Source organism: Mobula hypostoma, chromosome 23 (assembly GCF_963921235.1).
Source record: "Mobula hypostoma chromosome 23, sMobHyp1.1, whole genome shotgun sequence".
Classification (NCBI taxonomy): Eukaryota; Metazoa; Chordata; class Chondrichthyes; order Myliobatiformes; family Myliobatidae; genus Mobula; species Mobula hypostoma.
The window spans coordinates 38,931,137-38,949,335 of NC_086119.1; positions in this window are offsets into that span (position 1 = coordinate 38,931,137).

An 18,199-nucleotide genomic window follows, 5' to 3' on the forward strand; every position below is an offset into this window, starting at 1 on the left:
CTTATCAAATGGAGCTTTCCTGAGTTTCATAATAATATTATAAATCATAGCCGATGCACCTTTCTGACATGGATTAAGGTTAGTTATCGAATCTAAAATATATATAGGAGGAAGCATTGGAAAGGAAGGAAGTATAGTACTTAGAAAATTTCTAACTTGTAAATATCTAAAAAAATGTATTCTTGATAGGTTATATTTATTAGATAATTGTTCAAAAGACATAAGGGAACCATCTAAAAATAAATCCAAAAACCGTAAAATACCCTTAGTCTTCCAAGTTTGAAAAGCGCGATCCGTAAAAGAGGGAGGGAAAACCTCATCCCGAAATCGTTGTAGTACTGCATAACAAAGTTCCTCACCTTAGCAGGAATCCATAGGAATTCCATCGCAAACTCAATCAGGACATGGGGAACATAACCATACGCATTTGTCAGATCAAGCCAAACTACAGCCAGATTTCTTCTCAACCTTTTCAACTACTGGAAGGTATGCCATATCATACTAGAATATTCAAGGCATCCCGGGAAGCCTGGTATTCTTGCCTTCTGCACAGATGTATTTACCAATCCATTCTCTATCACAAATGAAGATATTCTTTCTGCCAGAATGCCAAACACAATCTTCCCCTCTACATTCAGGAGTGAAATTGGTTGGAACTGATTCAATTTAGTAGAATTCTCTTCCTTCAGGATGTATCCTCCTTCAGCCCCACTCCAAGACAAAGGAACAACACCTTGTCTCCACACCACATTTAACAATCTCCACAAGAATTTCCTCAGCTCTTCACGCTTCTTGAACACCTTATACGGCACTCCATTAGGACCTGACACTGAGCCTGACCTTGCCTTTCTGATGAACCGTTCGAATTCTGCCAATTTGGGTTCTGACAGATCAAACTTCACCCCTGGCTTGGTAGGCCTCCTGCTGTTCGTTAGAGTAAGTGCTTGCCAGGTGATCCTCAAATTCTTGTTGAGAGATGTTAACTGCCTGTTCTTACTTTGTTCAAACAGTTTCTTTGTGAACTCGTGAGGGTTCTCAAAGAACGACTTTCTTGCCTTCTCTCTCTTCTTTCTCTTTTTACATTGTGACTCTGCATGACGAAGTGATGCTAACTTTATTCGAAAATGCTCTCGGAGATCAGCAAGCCCTGGCTTGTCACCCTCACTTGCTACCTTCCACCTCTGTCTCAACGATCTAAGCTCTCTCCTCAACCTACTAATCTCCTTCTGGTGCCTGCTTGGTTGCTGTGTAGACTTTGCTTTCTTCAACTCAACCAAACCAAACCTGTAATTTCCAACATCGTAAATCATATCACCCATCACTTCCAACTTTCTCCTTGATGTTCCCCTGAGAGTGTTCTCCAACATAATACTGATATCTTCATCAAACACATGCCAAGCCTTCTCACCTGCAATTGCTGGCCACTTGACCTTCCTCTTCTTCTCTACCTCCTCACCACTGCCATCATGCGAAGGATCTACCTGGGTACTGTGGTCTGAAACCTGACCTGGGTTATCTCTCGTCTGACCTGGGGTATGATGATTCTCTCCAGAGCGAATCACTGTGGCTTGTGAATCCATGGTTGAAAAGACCACATCATCTGTGCTTGGTGAAGTAATTTCATCTTCATCCACTGGGATGGAATAGCACCTCAACTTTGCTTGGTGGGCTCGTAAACCTTTAATGCTGGAAAACGCTCTCCCACACCAACACAATGGACACTCAGAGCCTCTTATCCTAGCTCTTGGTCGTAGTCGTTCCCTGTAATTAACTGTATCCATCCGATTGGGTCCATCATTCTCCCTTCCTCTCGGAGGACCCCGAGGGTAGGTTTCTCCGTGTAAGCTAGAAGCTTCAAGAGGTGGGTGTTCTTCTGAGCTGGTGCCCGGACTGACAATCCCGACACCCCCGGTGCCAGTCTTTCCTGGCTGTCCGCTGTCTCTCCACGCTGTCACTGGACTATTCCCAGTTGCCAACCACACTATTCCTGGTAGTCACTGGTGTCTAGAACAAAAGAATTGAAAATATACTTGGACTAAGATGTTAACTGTCCTCTGCTATCACCAGTGGGATCATGTTGATGTGCCACCTGTCTTCAGGAGTTTCGGCCCGCTTATGATCCCCTCGAGGTGGTGGGCCAGCAGTACTAAAGCACCACCTCCCACTGGTGAGCTTAAAAACTTGGCACCTGCCTATATCAGAGCTGTTGGACACTTCCATCCAACAGATAGTCTGCCCTTCAGGTGTCTATGCAACTACTGTAGGGTTTGCAAAAGATGTCTACACAGTCTGATTACCTGCCCCTCTGGACATACTTGGTCCACACCCATGCTGATCCTTTCTGTGCTGCCTCAGCTACAGCTTTGCTGGTTGACTTGATCTCTCTTCTAGTGAAGCCAAGGTCACGCAGCCTCTTCTGGAAAGTGAACGCAATATACCCGCGGCAGCCTACTTCGAATGGATAGCATGAGACCTTCCACCCTCTGTCTCTGCACTCTGATCTTAATTCTGCATATTTGGTTAACTCACACTCATGGGCTTCATCGATGTTGTCTTCCCAGGGGACTGTGAGTTCGCCAATAACCACTTCTCTACTGGTGTGTGTGTGTGTGTGTGTGTGTGTGTGTGTGTGTGTGTGTATATATATATATACACACACACACATACATACATGCATACACACACACACACACACACCTAGGGTGCCTAAGACTTTTGCACAGTACATTAGTGATTTTATGTATTGCATTGTACTGCTGCCACAAAAACAAAAACAAATTTTATGACACAGAAGGGCTGAGATGGCCTGTTTCCGTGCTGTAATTGTTACTTGTGATTGATGATTAACCTGATTCTGATATGGGTCTCTATTGTGGACTGAGAGTGGGAAGGAGGCAGGGAGAGGGAAATCATGGTTGGCAAAAGGGGAAAGGAGAGGAGTGGGAGCAGGATGCACCAATGAGACATCCTGTAATCATCAATAGACAAATTGTTTGGAATTAAATTACTTTGCCTGGTGTCTCAGGTCTGGGTGTGTCTGTACCCATGCTAGCCCCCACCCCTGGCACTCCTCTTCTGCCACCTGTTCCACACCCTTTCCACGGTGGTCCTCCCTCACCATTCCCAACATTCTTTGCTCCTGCCAGATTTACAAACTCTCTCTCTGCTCTGCATTGATAAATACAGTACTGTGCAAAAGTCTGTGCAAAACCCTAACTATCTATATGTGCCCAAGACTTTTGCACAGCACTGATTGTCACAAGTTAAAAAGTAAACAGTATAATGCTACTGGTACTTCATACCTGGTGAGACCTAGGAAGTGGCAAGGACTTCAGTAGTCTCACAGCCCAGGGAAGAAGCTACTTCCCATTCTAACAGTCCTTGTCCCAATACTACAATACCTCCTGGCTGATGGAAGGAGTCAAAAACATTGTTGGACAGATGGGCGGAATCATTGACAATGCTATGGGCCCTGTGTACACAACACTACTGGTAAGTATCTTGGATGGGTGGAAGAGAGACCCTGTTGATCCTCTCAGCTGTCCTCACAATCCTTTCTACCCAATTTGCCTGCCTTCTGCCTTGTGGTCAGATAGCTTGCAATTCCTGTACCAGATGGCGATGTAGCTGGTCACCACTTTCAATGATGCTCCTGTAAAAATTGGTTAGAATGATGGGGGGGGGGGTAAGTGGGGGGAACCTTTCTTGTCCCTATCTCCTCAGCAAGGAGAGATGCTGCTGTGCGTTCTTGACAAAAGAGGTGGTGTTGAGGAACCAGTTGAGATAATCCGCTACGGGCGGACACAGAAATGTGGTGTTCCTAACTCTCTCCACAGAGGAGCCATTAATGAGCAGTGGCGGGTGGTCAGCCTGCACCTTCCTAAAGTCAACAATCATTTCTTTAGTCTTGTCCAGATTGAGACTCAAGTAGTGCTCACACCATTTGACCAGCTGCTCTAACTCCTTTCTGTATACCATCTTGTCGTCATTGATGAAGCCAACCACAATCGTGTCATCAGTGAATTTAATGATGTGGTTTAGAGCTGCATCTGGTAGTACAGCCATGTGTCAGCAGCGTGAACAGCAGCAGGCTGAGCACACAGCCCTGAGAGGTTGCCAGTGCTCAGCGTGATGGAGCTAGAGATGTTGCTGCCAACACAGACCGACTGTGATCTTTCCATCAAGAAGTCCAAGATTCAATTACAGAGTTATGTCTGAATATATCTGCTTAACAATTTTCCTTGCACCATAGAAAACTGTTCAGTATTCACTCCCCCAAGTTCAAAGTAAACTTCTTATCAAAAAAAATGTCACCATATACTATCACGAGATTCATTTTCTTGCAGGCATTTACAGGGGAAAAAGAGATACAATAGAGTTTTATGAAAATATATAAATAAAGAGACAAAGACTGACAAACACCAATATGCAAAATAAATGAAAATAATACTGAGGACATATGAGTTTACTTAAATATGTAATATTTAGTAATATTTGATCAAAGCAAATTTTGCCTTCTGCTAGCTCTCCGTGTAAGAAAGCATTTAAGTGTGTGAATGTGGGAAGTTTGTTAATTTCTTTGTGTAAATGCAGGAAACATACCCAATTACTAATAACAAAGATATTTTACTGATGGGAGTGTACCTTAGAACAATTGCAACACAGTGCATACCAGATAAAATTACAACGATTCTCTACCTGAATGGTGAGCATTTGTTTGAAATATTCCTGACATTGGGGGGGGGGCAGGTCTACATCAATAAGGTTTTAACTGGCATTGACGCTTAAGTTGTTACTTCTTTCAAGGAGTTGAATAAATATTTTGATGTTGAAAATTTTCAGTTTATTCATTGGCTTCCAGTAGTTGATAGAGGAGGCGCGTGGCTGCTTGGTACAGAACCAAGCTATTCATTAGAGGTACCAAATGCATATTGCTTTCTTTCCTCAGAGAACAATTAATACTTTGTAACAAAATGCTGCAATGCATCTTTATTAATATGAAAGGACAGATATGAATCACAGGGAAAGATGCTGAAGGTTCATGTACCTACCTTATCCTGATTGTAGCATCCAGCATATTATTCATGCTATTTATTGGCTTAGCATTTTAACATGATCATGGGCAGCTAGCACCATTTGTTAATTAGCATACTGGCTATGCTTATACTCTTTACAGAGAAATTGCACATTACCTATGATCATAGCTGGAGATATTTACATGTGAATCAGAAAACTAAGAATATGCTTTGGTTAGGCTTGAAAATAGCACTTGGTGGTTATGAGTTATTTGGTTTTGCTCAAGTAAGACCACCCATTGATGTGAGAAAGTGAAACATGTTCACAGTTTGTATAATAAATGTTGCTCTGTACTTCATGTGCTTTAAGATTAATAGAGCGGCATAGTGGTTAGCAGAACACGATACAGTACAGGCGACCTGGGTTCAATTCCCACTGTGCCTGTAAGGAGCTTGTACATTCTCCGTGACCGCAATGTGTTTCCTCCGAGTGCTCTGGTTTCCTCCCATATTCCAAAGACATACTAGTTGGTAGGTCAATTGGCCATTGTAAATTGTCGCATGATTAGGCTGGGATTAAATCAGGGGATTGCTGGGCAGTGTGGCTTGGTGTGGCTCAAAGGGCTGGAAGGACCTATTCTTCGCTGGATCTCAATAACTAAATAAATCAGCTTCACTTTTTGAGCCTTGTCATTTTCTCTGCTAACCTTGGAGGAGATTTAAGGAAAAAATATTCTTGGAACCTACAGGCATCTAGTTCATATACAAGAACAAACGAAAGAAAACACTGCAACTGCTCAAAAGCTGAAATAAAATGGAAATTGTAGGAGATATTCAGCAGGCCAGTAAATATCCATGGAGAGGCAAGTAAGTAACATTTCGGATTGACAATGTTTTATCAGAACTATGTATAAAATATAATTTTGGCATTACATGTGAACACTTAGATATCAATAAATATGTTCTCACAATACATAACAATTGGACAACTTACTTGCATAACAGGAAGAGCTATACTGCTACTTGACAATGAATGCATGGTTTCTGTGTTGGCCGTTTTTGTAATGTTTGATGGGGAGAAGTAACGTGGAGGATCTCAATCCATAAAGCACATGATGGTACAAAAGGAAAAACAATATTGATCAACGTTGACTCCATTAAAATGAAGGGTGGAGTTTCTATAATAAAGATGACTTAGCCTCAGTAAATGAAACCATGTAATTGGCAGCTCGATAAGGAATCTATATGGATTGAATTAAAAAATAAATAGTATATATGGATTTAATAGGCATATGTATTGAATGCCAAATAGTGAAAGGGAACTGGAGCAAAACATATGTAGGCAAATGGACTATAGAGTAATAAACATAGAAGATTTCAAATAAATGATAGGAAGCGATACAAAGAGAAAAAAAGAATCAGATTATTCAGCCATGCATGATTGCTTTCTCAGAAGGAACATAAAGAGCCCAACAAAATAAGAATCACTGCTGGATTTTGGAACTCATAATGAATCAGCACATGGAGTAGGTCACAACAAAGTTCAGAATTACGATGAAGAGTAACAATAGGAGCAGATCAGAAAAGAGCAACTTATGAGGAAATGAATGTGAAACTAAAGGTATACAGAGAGACAATCTGTAAGCTGAGAGATCGGGAATTAAAAAAATATAAATATTTGAGTTCAACATATTTATAGTCAGCAGATGTATATTTTGGTAAAAGCCAAAGTAAAGAAGCTAACTCTGAGTGGGAGGAAATGAAGGAATATTGACTTAAAACTTTTTAGTACTTTGTTCCAATACTTCATTTGATTACCTGCTATTTATCCTCTGCTGTCATCCCTTTATATTTTGTTACTTTATTGTAATTCCCTACACTTCATCCCAGACTGCTATTTCCTCTTTTATGTTACCTTATTTGCAGTTGAAGAAAGTGTTATTAATAGCTACTTGATGCCAGCCTATTCTACTCAAAAACTGTCACAAAGGCGCGCTGGGAACGGACACAAATGCAAGACATGGACACTGAAGTACAAGGATCAGGACTTGACTAGAATAGGGACATGACAGGATTCAGACCAGGAGCAGGTACAAGAATGCAGACGGGCTAGGGAAAGCAGGACCAGGGCTAGGAACCATGGACTAGGAGACAAGGATTGGACTCCAAGCCCGAGACTGGACAAGGACCCAGAACCTGGGTCTTGCCTTGGGCTCGGACCCCAGAACCAGGCAAGGACATGACGGGTCTTGGGTCTTGGGTCTCTCAAGGCTGGGGTTCTAGGAGCTTGGCTGCGGGATCTTCGTCTTGAAATGCAGAGGCTGATAACTGGAGCTGAGACACAGACTGGGAACTAAACATCAACATAGAGCCAGGACTTATCCTCGTTGGAATTTAGAAGATTGAGGGGGGATCTGATTGAAACGTATAAAGTCCTAAAGGGATTGGACAGGCTAGATGCAGGAAGATTGTTCCCAATGTTGGGGAAGTCCAGAATGGGGGGTCACGGTTTGAGGATAAAGGCGAAGCCTTTTAGGACGGAGATTAGGAAAAACTTCTTCACACAGAGAGTGGTGAATCTGTGGAATTCTCTGCAACAGGAAACAGTTGAGGCCAGTTCATTGGCTATATTTAAGAGGGAGTTAGATATGGTCCTTGTGGCTAGGGGGATCAGAGGGTATGGAGGGAAGGCTGGTGCAGGGTTCTGAGTTGGATGATCAGCCATGATCATAATAAATGGCGGTGCAGGCTCGAAGGGCCAAATGGCCTACTCCTGCACCTATTTTCTATGTTTCTATGACAAGCTGGGACTCAACTTCATCTCCACATCAAGGTGGGACAGGTCTCTGTCAGGTAACCGCAGAACAGCCGGACTTACCCAACAGAGGCAAGGACAAGACAAGACAAGACATGACCACACACAGGGCAACGGCAAGACAGCCTGACTTACCCCACGGAGGCAAGGAAAAGAAGAGACAAACACCAAAGAACAACAGACAGTTCCATCTCTGCTCCGGGATAGCTGAAAGTCTCAGTTCAGCCAGCAACCTCAGCTGGCCACAGAAACAGTTGGATCCCTACCTAGCTCGGAGTGGCTGGCAGCCACTCAGCTGGCCCGAGAAGCAGCCAAATCCATACCACAAAGACTACTGCTACAAGTGGCAACAAGGCTCCATGAAGCATTGGTCCTTCAACCAGGCCTAGAGATCACAAATGGTTTCACTAGCCTTCCATCAGCAGGTTGTTCCAAGGGGAACTGACAAGACAAACCAGCAGCCCACACTCAATCCCAAGGCTACTTATATTGCAAGCCCAAAGATGGGAATCAGGTGCCAATGATTAACTCAAACAAGGGACAGCTGGAAGACCTGGAGTCCTGAGTCCACGGACTGGAATGTGGACCGCGGACTGGACCATGACAATACCCCCACTTCTACAGGAGCATCCGGACATCTGAAGAGGTTCTCCAGGACTAAGGACAACTCGGGCGGGTGGGTGGGAGGTTTCAGCACTAGGGAATCCTGGATGGCGAGAGTTCATCTCCAGTGTCTGTGTCGCTGGGTCCATGGTTGGCTCGTTTGTTCTGTCACAAGGTGGCAGCTGGGGTCTGACCCAAATGCGAGACACAGACACTGAAGTACAAGGAACAGGACTTGACTAGAGTAGGGACATAACAGGATTCAGGCCAGGAGCAGGTACAAGGATACAGACTTGGGCTAGGGAAAGCGGGACCGGAACCAGGACTAGGAACCATGGACTAGGAGACAAGGCTTGGACTCCGAGCCCAAGACTGGACAAGGACCCAGAACCTGGGTCTTGCCTCGGACTTGGACCCCAGAACCAGACAAGGACAGGACATGGCTTGAGGCTGGGGACTTGGGTCTTGAGACTTAGCTTGGCTGCGGGATCCTCGCGGCTTGGGTCCCTGGAGCTTGGCTGCGGGATCCTCATCTTGAAATGCGGAGGCTGATAACTCAGAGACTGGAGCTGAGAGACAGACTGGGAACTGAACATCAACATAGAGCCGGGACTCATCTTTAACACGACATTAACATGAGACAGGACAGAACATAGACATAGAGCCAGGACTTATCCTAATACAAGCTGGGACTCAACTTCATCTCCACACCAAAGTGGGACAGGTCTCTCTGTCAGGTAATGGCAGAACGGCCGGACTTACCCAACAGAGGCAAGGACAAGACAAGACATGTCCCCCTGCAGGGCAACGGCAAGACAGCCTGACTTACCCCACGGAGGCGAGGACAAGACAAGAAATGACACCCCACAAGGCAACGGCAAGACAGCCTGACTTACCCCACAGAGGCAAGGACAAGAAGAGACAAACACCAAAGAACAACAGACAGTTCCATCTCTGCTCCAGGGTAGCTCCAAGTCTCAGTTCAGCCAGCAACCTCAGCTGGCTACAGAAACAGCTGGATCCCTACCTAGCTCAGAGTGACTGGCAGCCACTCAGCTGACCCGAGAAACAGCCAAATCCATACCGCAAAGACTACTGCTACAAGTGGCAACAAGGCTCCATGAAGCAGTGGTCCTCCAACCAGGCTTAGAGATCACAAATGGTTTCACTAGTCTTCCCTCAGCAAGTTGCTCCAAGAGGAACTGACAAGACAAACCAACAGCCCACACTCAATCCCAAGGCTACCTATATTGCAAGCCCAAAGATGGGAATCAGGTGCCAATGATTAACTCAAACAAGGGACAGCTGGAAGACCCGAAGTCCTGAGTCCATGGACCAGACCGTGAACCGGAATGTGGACTTCACAGACCGGACCATGACAAAAACAGTATACCTACCTGCTCTCCTAGTACTGGTATCAGTGTTTCTCTCTTCCTTAAGCTTTCAACTAAATATTGATTTCCCTTGTTTGTATGTCCTGTGCTAATTTTGGTATGATTTGGGTGATAATAAAATTAGATACAGGCATCCCCCGCTTTTCGAACATTCGCTTTACGAAACCTCACTGTTACGAAAGACCTACATTAGTACCCTGTTTTCGCTTTCAGAAGGTGTTTTCACTGTTACGAAAAAAAAGCAGCGCGCAATAAAAGGCAGTGCGCGCCCCGAGCAACCGCTCTCCCCCAGATTCTCGCTGGCATTGCTTAATCACGAGCCTGTGAGCAGCCGTTTGCAAGTTGAGTTCTAAGGTATCGGAAAAGCCTGAAAGAGCTCGTAAGGGTGTTACACTTAGCTTAAAACTAGACATAATTAAGCATTTCGATCGTGGTGAACGAAGTAAGGACGACGTGAGTTTGGCTTATGGAAGCTGATGAACATGATGTTGAAGAGGTTTTGGCATCCCATGACCAAGAACTGACAGATGAAGAGCTGATGCAATTGGAAGAAAAAAGGATAACAATTGAAACCGAATGAGTAATGATAAAGTACGACTTTAATTTTGAAAGGGTACGTAGGTTTAGGGGATATTTGCAGGATGGTTTGAGTCCTTACAAAGAACTGTGTGATAGAAAAATGCGCGAGGCTCAGCAGTCAAGCAAGCCTTCCACATCAGCCACAGCAGACGACGAACCTCGACCTTTGACATCGAGGCGGGCAGAGATAGAAGAAGATGAGCTGCCTGCTCTAATGGAAACAGATGATGACGAGATGACACCCCAGTGTCCCACCACCTTAACCCCCAGGCCACGGACAGATAACGATTCGCAGAGAATACAACAGTAGCCGGGAGGCACACAGCACATCTTTAAAAAAAAGCTGAAATAAACATGCTAATTAATTAGGTGCCGCCGATACGTAATTGTTGGCCCAAATCAGAGACGACACAATCGGAAATCGGCACTGATCTGGGCTGACAATTACGTGCCAGGCGGCACCTAATTAATTAGCATGTTTGTTTCAGCTTTTTTCAAGATGTGCTATGTGCCTCCCGGCTACCACTGGATCCCTGCATGCTTCGCGGCAAAGTATTGCTCGGCGGCCTGGAGAGTGGGGGCCACTGCACCACCCAAACTCCGACTCAGTCTAACACACCATCATCAGTGTGCTCGGCGCTGTCTTGATTTCGGTAAGTGATACTACACTGTACATACATGATTTCTACTTTATATAGGCTGTGTATTTTTACGTGTTATTTGGTATGATTTGGCAGCTTCATAGCTTAAAGGTTACTGGAGAGCGCTTGCGCCGTGTTTTTGCCGACAGCGCTTGCGTGAGATTTTGGCTACGGAGAACAGTTCAGCAATGATTGTGGAAAAGTATTTCTACTTATATAGGCTGTGTATTTATCATATCATTCCTGCTTTTACTATATGTTACTGTTATTTTAGGTTTTAAGTGTTATTTGGCATGATTTGATAGGTTATTTTTGGGTCTGCGAACGCTCACAAAATTTTCCCATATAAATAAATGGTAATTGCTTTTTCGCTTTACGACATTTCGGCTTACGAACCGTTTCATAGGAACGCTCTACCTTTGGATGGCGGGGGAAACCTGTATTATTTATTTATATAATTAGTTTCAATGCTTCACTGGCAAAGACAGCATTTATTGCTTACCCCTAATTTCCCTTGGCAGTGAGATGCATTCTCAAATTGCCATAGTCCTATTTGTAAAGGTTGTTACGTACCCCGTAACTGGGTTGCCAAACCAGCAGAAATGGATCACTCAGTTGGAGTCTGGATTACTGGAACTAAGAAAGTTTTATTAAAGAAATAAGCAACACAGTACTCTAATCGAAAGAATAATAAATGCAACAGTTCAGCAATGATAAACACACATGTCCACAGAACTAGGATAATAGGGTCAATCAAGCTCTGTCATCGTTTAGGGGTAAATGACCAGTTTCAAAGTGACGCAAAGTTCAGTTCACAGTAATCACTGTCGTGCTGTGGGGGGTTAGGGTGGAGGAAGGGGGAAGGCGGGGGAGGAGGAGAGACAGAGAGAGAGAGACAGAGACAGAGAGAGAGAGAGAGAGAGAGAGAGAGAGAGAGAGAGACAGACAGACAGACAGACAGACAGACAGACAGACAGACAGACAGACAGACAGAATGAATATTCAAATCGGATTCCAAACAGACCTTCGATATTCCTCACAGTCAGCTTTCGGGCGAGCCCTTTGTAATGTCTTCTGAGGTCACCGACTGTGACCCCTCCGTTTCAGATACGATCGTTCCTCTGCAATGAACCTGGCACCCAGGCAAGGGCGGACACACACCAGGTTCCCGCCGATCGTACCTTTCCACCCTGTGCGTCTATGGCTTGGTCCCGCGACCAGCCCTCCAAAAACTCCCGACTTGTGGGAGGCGCACTGCTTCCAGGGTCTCGTTACCTCGTGGTGTCATGTGTGTCCTGCCTTAGCGAACCTGTCCCTTTTTATCCCCCTGCTGGGGTATCGCCTGTCCATCACACTTCAAACAGTTCAGGGTTCAAACAGGAGCCGATCTTGACAGTTCTCAGACCGGTGACTCCTTCCGTTAAACTCTCTCGTCTCTTCATTAACATTTCCAAATGCTGCTCCATTGTCTTCCTTATCTCTCTTTCTCCTGAAGACAGGTGGCAGATCAACTGTTGATCCCACTGGTGCCAGCACAGGACAGTTAACATCTTAGTCTATGTGTACTTTTTGTAACCCTCTTTCGTCACAAGGTGCTCTCACTGTGTTGTCAGGTAGTAAGTTCAAGGATTTTAACTCAACAAAGATGAAGAAATGATTATCTATTTCCAAATCAGGATTGTATGCGTCTTGGAGGGAAACACAAGGTGGATCTTCCATGTGTCACTGTTCTTATGCTTCTGAGTGGCACAGATTGCAAGTTTGGAAGATACTGTTGGAGTTTCCTAGGTTTGCAGATACTCATCTAGAAGGCACGCACTGTAGCTGCTGTGTCCTAAAGACAGAGAGAATGAATGCTCAGGGAGATTGATGGAATGTCAGTCAAGCCTGTTGCTCCATTCGATATAATATCAAGCTCCATGAAAGTTGTCATTGTATTCTTACAAATGGAGAATTTCATCACATTTTTGGCTTGTACTTTGTAGGTGGTGGAAAGGTTAAGATGTTGTGAGGTAAGTAATTTGCTATAGCTTAATAAGCCTCAGACCTTCTTTTGTAGTTATGATAATTATGTGGCTGGTACAGATAATTTTCTGATCAATGATATTGCTACTTTACCAATATTGTTCTTTTTTAGCTTAGTTACCATCTTAAAATATTCACTTAGGACATCTTCCCTATGTTTTGGAACTCAGTAAATCAGGCAGCATCTGTGGAGGGAACAAACAATCCATTGTTTATCCCCTCCACAGATGCTGCCTGATATGCTGATTTCCTCCAGCATTTTGTGTGTGTTGCTCAAGATTCTGGAGAACCTCTTGTTTTCTCAATGTTTAGATTTCAATGTGGAGCATGATAACTGGATTCAGTTCCACTCTTTCCACAATTATTTTTTGGATATGTTATGATGTCCCTTACCTTAACACACACTATAAGACATTACCTTCTTTTTTGATTTTTAATACTGACTTCCAAAAACTATCCTTCTAATTACGGAATTTCAAATATGTAGTATTTCCACTCACTGAAGCACCTATTTTCTAAAAACTCTTAATCCATGGTGCCTTGGTCTACATTCTGACAATTCTTCCCATAGTCTTTATGCTAATTATAAAAGGTATCAAAGTACAGTTTTAGATAACGGGCAAGACTTGCTACTTTGCATTTCCTCCATTCCTCACACCAACTGTTTGACAGTCACATTCTCTTTTGTGTGCAACAGTGCTCTGATGTTCATTATTCTGCAATTCCTCCTCCTTATATCTCAAGAGTTTCTTCAGTTTACAATTTATACCATTGATTATCTATTGTTATTGGAATATTTTAGAACTATCTTGAGTGACTACAGATCTGAATTATTCAGCATCACTGCTATTTTTCTATTTCTGATCTCTTCATTTAAGAGTTCAACATTTACCTTAGCTATTACTTCCCCCTTATAAGTTTATGAAAGTTCTTATAGTCTATTTCTTTTTATCTTATTTGCTAGTTTACTTCTAATATGGGATGATGGAGTGGAGATACGTTTCTACCAAAGGAGGTATAAAGCGCTCCTTCCTTCCATTAGCCTGAAGGTCACCTTTATGTGCCCATTTTCTAAAAAATCTTAATCCATGGTGCCTTGGTCTACATTCTGACAATTCTTCCCATGGTCTTTATGCTAATTATCAAAGGTATCAAAGTATAGTTTTAGATAACGGGCAAGTCCTGGTTATGTGACCACTGAACTGATGCCAGGCAGAGAATCTCTGAAGAATATTGATAATGGTTGGGGTCACACATCTTGTAAAGACACTACCAGAAGAAGGCAATGACAAACCACTTCCCTAGAAAAAATTGCCAAGAACAATCGTGGTCATGGATAGAGACACGAATAAGCAGATTAAATGCTGATGGAAGACCATGATCGCCCATGTCATAGCACACAGCATATGACTCCCAGTATCTCCCCATTTTTTACATTACTGTAGAGTAATAACAGAAAATAAAATGAAAAATCAAGATACATCTATAAAATAATGTTCTTCTGATCATTTAATGAAAGGCTTACATCAAATTGAAATTAAATGGGAATTTAAACATTGTTAATTTCATTATAAGACTATACCTGCCATAAAAATGAGAGTTGAGAAGTGAGACGTGTTCTTGATGATAAATGTAGGATCTTGATGACTTGATAGGGTAGCGTTGAGAGGATGGTCCTCTGTTGGGGAAATCTTGACCTTGGGGTGTATCATCTTAGAATAAAGAGTTGATCATTTAAAATTGAGATTGAGAAATTTTCTGTCAGAGGATCATAAATTTTTAGAATTTTTGCCCCTGTGGGCTGTGGAAGCTGAATCAGAAAATACATTCAAGGCTGAGAGATTTTTATACCTTGGAGACCAATCAAGGGTGAAGAGTTAATGAAACTAGCGATGAAAGAGAGGTTGAGGGCAAGATCGGACCAATCATGTTCTTCCTTAATGTCTGAGCAGGCTGGAGAGTTCTGCATCTGCTACTGTCATGATGCTTTTTGTTCACACAATAATTTGGACAGTTATTATTATTAACACAACACAGAGCAAGTAGTATAATGGTAGGAAAATGAATCCAAAATAAAGAGGTGCAGTCCCTTTTATAATGAAGCCAGTGATTGATATTTAAAGAACCTGAGCCAGTGATTGGTATTTAAAGATGTTGATGCATAAAGGAAAAGCTTTGAAGAGTCTGGATGAAAAGTCTTAGCCTGAAATATCAAACATTCATCTCCCTTATAGATGCTGCTCTGCTGAGTTCCTCCAGCATTTTGTAGGTGTTGCTAAACCTTTGGAGGGGACAGGTTAGAAACAACCAATGTAGACTGCACCTTCATGGAGCTTCCAATAAATTCTAGTCTTACATCAGGTACTATACCTTGATAATGAATTTTTAAAGAAATACCACATTATATTTAATCTGTGTTACATACATTTTGTAGCCCTGGGGAAAAAGTACACGCTCAGGACAACAAAGACTTTTTCGGGTTTTAATTCCTCTATTGGTTTTCGATGTTTAAGTGCCAGTGGAGGGTCGTGAAACAAAATGAATGAATTTACAAACAGTTCTTGCCATTACAATCTGAGTTTAACTTCCGATTCACACCCTTGTGCATGGACAGAATTGCATATGCAGTATAAGAAAAACACCAGAACTAATACGGTACAAATATGGAACTAATACAGTAGTGGCAATCCTGAAGGAACACAATACAAACAACATTAGAATCCCACCCACCCTGCATTTTATACATATCAGCGAAAAATGTAAGTCAATACATCTCATCCAAGATGTACACACGTGCTGAACTTCTGAACAGAGACTAAACATTTACGCTACGCGGTTACATGCACAATCAGTCCCGATACAATAAAGTTAGACAAAAGGTACACTTTGGCATAACTTTTACAAGGTATTGCCTGGTAGTAACAGGAAGACTGACCTACTTGGCTGGTGAGGAACTCTGCCCAAATCACGCAATCCAGCGTTGAGTCACTTACTCCAGAAAATCTAAAGCATCCACATGTAAAACATGTCAAATTACCGATATTCTTGATCCACCAACAAGCATAAACGAATTCACATGGATATCGTCAATTAATGCTCACCTTTCCTCACCATGCCCAGCACACTCTGGGAGAGGTCCAATTTCAACACCTTACCACGTCTTCAGCAGAAAGCAAAATGGTCTCCCCACTATCCCGCGCGTGCGTAATGACATCACCGTCTCCCTTAAAGGCACAGACAACTGTTCTAGCATTACCCGGATGGATGTCTAAGTACACTTTTAACGATACTGAATAAGACCCAGTGGTCACCCGGTTACATACATGATGAAGGCTTTTCTTTCCTTTGTGCCTTTACATTATCCTGTCATGTCATCTCATTATCAGGGCAAGTTTTAAAACTAGTTAAATCATTTGGATTCAGAATTTCAGTTTCATCCTATATGTCTTGGATTCAAATGCTAGAAGATTTATTGGGTAGCACTATTTTTAAGCACTCTGTGATTTTGATGCCCTTGTGAATAATTAACAAAATGGAATTACTCTGCAAGAATCACATATTTCACAAATTCCAACTCACACCTGGTCGTGTTACATACTAGTATTTGTAAGATGTTTATTGTGTGGGAAGCATCAGAGTGCCATGTAGCATGAAATAAATCTTTTAAAGTTTTCAATTGTAGTTGATTATGCTTTGCTGATTTAGCATGGTCCCTGGCCATTCATGGTGTTTTTTTTTCATTAGAGCCCACTATTTAAAGGGCAATTCACTCACTTTATATTAATTGATGCAATCTGCTCTCTGAACTGCTGATTTGAATGACTGCTGCCAGATCAAGCAAAAACTTTGTATATCGCCTACTGGCAGTTAGCATTTGTCTTTGTTTTTATATTCATTTTGGGATCTGAGCATTGCCAGCAGGGCCAGCTTTCATTGCCCGTCCCAAATAGCTCTTAAGAGGTCAGTAAATCACCTTTATAAACTTCTGAAGTCCTTACCAGGATTTAAACCCAGTGGTGAGGAAGGGTCAGCTAGATTTTCCAAGGCAGAATGACCTGTATAAGAACCTGGCATTCATATAACCTCTAGCCTTGACTTTCTTGAAGTAGAAGTCATAGATTTCCTGGATGCTATTGGTGTAGTTTGAAAAGTGAGTGTAGTGCATTTTGTAGATGGTACACTACAAAATAATGAGGTGACAGGGCAAGTGAACTACTTTGTTCTAGATGGTGTTGAACTTCTCTTTTCTAGACTGTTTGTGATGATAAATTGCTTAATTATAATTTAAACATTTATTAAACCCCTTAGATTAACTATATCACGTTCAGTCCATGGTCAGGAATAGGAGGGTGATATTGTGAATGAGGCAGGTAAGTGGATCCAGGAGGTGTTGCTAGAAGGAAGCTCAGGCTTGAGATTCTTGCTCCCTATGGGATGATGGCAGGGTCTGAAGGAGCAATGAACAAATTAACCATAACACTGTGGTTCAGAGTGCCAGTCAAAAGGGTGGAGAGAAGGGAAATATAGTTGTAATTAGAAATGGCACAGTCAAGAATATAGATACTGTTCATTATTGCCTAGATCAAGAGACCTGACAGCTGTGTTGCCCGCATGGTGCCTGGGTTTGAACTGCTGAGGAATTTCAAACACTAGAGGAAAGACCTAGTTGTTATGGTCCATGTGGATACCCCGTAATATAGGTAGAATAAGGAAAGTGGTTCTTCTGAGGAAGTATGAATAGCTTAGGACTGAATAAAAATAATAGAGCCAAATCGGTATTATTCACTGAATTCCTACCTAAGCCACTTGCTAATTTGCAAAGGCAACAAGATTAAAGAGATAAAAGCGCAGCTGAAGGATTGTGGTGGGAGAATTGTGTTTAAATTTCTAGGACATTGGCATCAGTACTGTGCAAGGAAAGAGTGATTTTGAATGGATGGGCTCTATCTAAACTGGGACCAGAGTTCTGGCCAAATGTATAACTAGGGCTGGCTGTAGGTGGGGCTTTTAGATAAATAACATGTAGGGGGAGGCTGATTTAACAGCATGGAAAATAATGGAAAAAGTTAAAAGGCAGGAGAGGTTACAGAAGTCACCAGAATAAAAAATAGGATGGAAATTTTAGAA